The 1475-nt window shown below is 51.1% G+C and overlaps 1 protein-coding gene across 1 annotated transcript in view; it reads right to left on the reverse strand.

Moving 5' to 3' along the window:
• GYPC (glycophorin C (Gerbich blood group)) overlaps window positions 1–1475 on the reverse strand; it is a 39028-nt gene that overhangs the window by 24851 nt on the left and 12702 nt on the right. The gene's annotated exons all lie outside the window — the stretch shown is intronic.

Genomic DNA, 1475 nt, shown 5'->3' on the forward strand with positions numbered 1-1475 from the left:
GGGAGCAGAGCGTGTCCTTTGGACCGGGGTCCCTGCACCGAGAAGCTCCTAGTCTGGGGGAACACTGATGAGAAGGCCAAGAGAGAGAGAAAGACTTCCCTGGAGCTGACACTCTGAATTTGGACTTTTAGCTACTTTACTGTAAGGAAATAAACTTCTCTTTGTTAAAACCATCAACTTGTGGTATTTCTTTTATAGCAGCACTAGATAACTAAGACAACCTCCCTGATGTGCTTCTGTTGACCCCTCTCTAGAGGTTGGCACTCGGTTGACAAGGCCCTGGTTACAGAGGGACCCCTTGGGGGACTCAGGGTCCCAATACCAGGAAAAATGGCCTATCAGAGGGGCCACAGCCTGGCTAAAATAAGGGTGTAGGCAGAGAAGGCCAGAGGAAGCTCTGGGCAGCTTCCTGCTGCAGTATTTGAGTCCCTGAGTAAGGGTGCTGTCTGAGAGAGACATCGTGAACAGGTGCAGTGGAGAAGACCACCTCCATTAATTTGTCCTTGGGGAGAGCCCCACACATGAGGCTCAAAGGAGAACTGTCCCCATCAGAGCTCCCCGGCAGGGGCAGGGCTGTGAGGGACTAGTCCATTCTCTGCCCAGAGAGTCGGCCTCTCTTCCCCGTGGCCCAGACAAGGAGGGCCAATGAGGCCAGAATCGGAGTATTGTGCCTCCAGGACAGGCCACCTCAGAGACAGCTGTTCCCAACGTACCACCCTGGACACAAAAGGAACAGAGGGCAGTGGGGAGAATCAAGGGAGACCCACAGCCTCAGGGGATGAAGGCTCAGAAGGGTCCGTGAGTGGAAAGCATTGTCTAGCCGAACATCTGACCTCTGAAAGAACATCACAGAGTTCACCCGCCTTTGTCTGCCATGCCCTCTGAGATGGATTTCCACCTCCTCCAGAACTGTCTGTTGTTTCAGCGAGTGACAAATATCATTTCACTCAATGAATAGTTTTAAAATAGCCATGTTCCGAAAGGGCTCTTCAGAAGTTTCCCGATTCTTACATAGGAAGTGGCTGAGAGGTGATTACCAAACCCTGATACAAACTCACGGAGTTAAACAGCCCATTGAACCAACTTCCTTTTACTCCTCCTGTTAGAGACAAATTTGTTTCTCCCTTGGCCCTCCCCACTTCCTACACATATGAGAGGTGGTCTTCTGAAGTGGTTAAAAGATGGGCTGGAATTCTTGGGGGTTGCAAATGGTCAGCGTGCTCAGCAGCTAACCAAAAGATTGGAGGGTTGAGTCCACCCAGAGGCGCCTTGGAAGACAGCCTGGGGAACCGCTTCAGAAAAATCAGCCTTTAAAAACCCTGTGGAGCACAGTTCTTCTCTGACACACATGGAGTTGCCATGGGTTGGAGTCAACTACATGACAACTGGTTACTGGTTAAAAGATAGACCAGGAGTCAGACCACCTAGGTTCAAATCATAGCCCCACCACGAGGCATGCACCACCAGGCCTGTTG

The sequence above is a fragment of the Trichechus manatus genome, unplaced genomic scaffold (assembly GCF_000243295.1).
Source record: "Trichechus manatus latirostris isolate Lorelei unplaced genomic scaffold, TriManLat1.0 scaffold00388, whole genome shotgun sequence".
NCBI classification, from domain to species: Eukaryota; Metazoa; Chordata; class Mammalia; order Sirenia; family Trichechidae; genus Trichechus; species Trichechus manatus.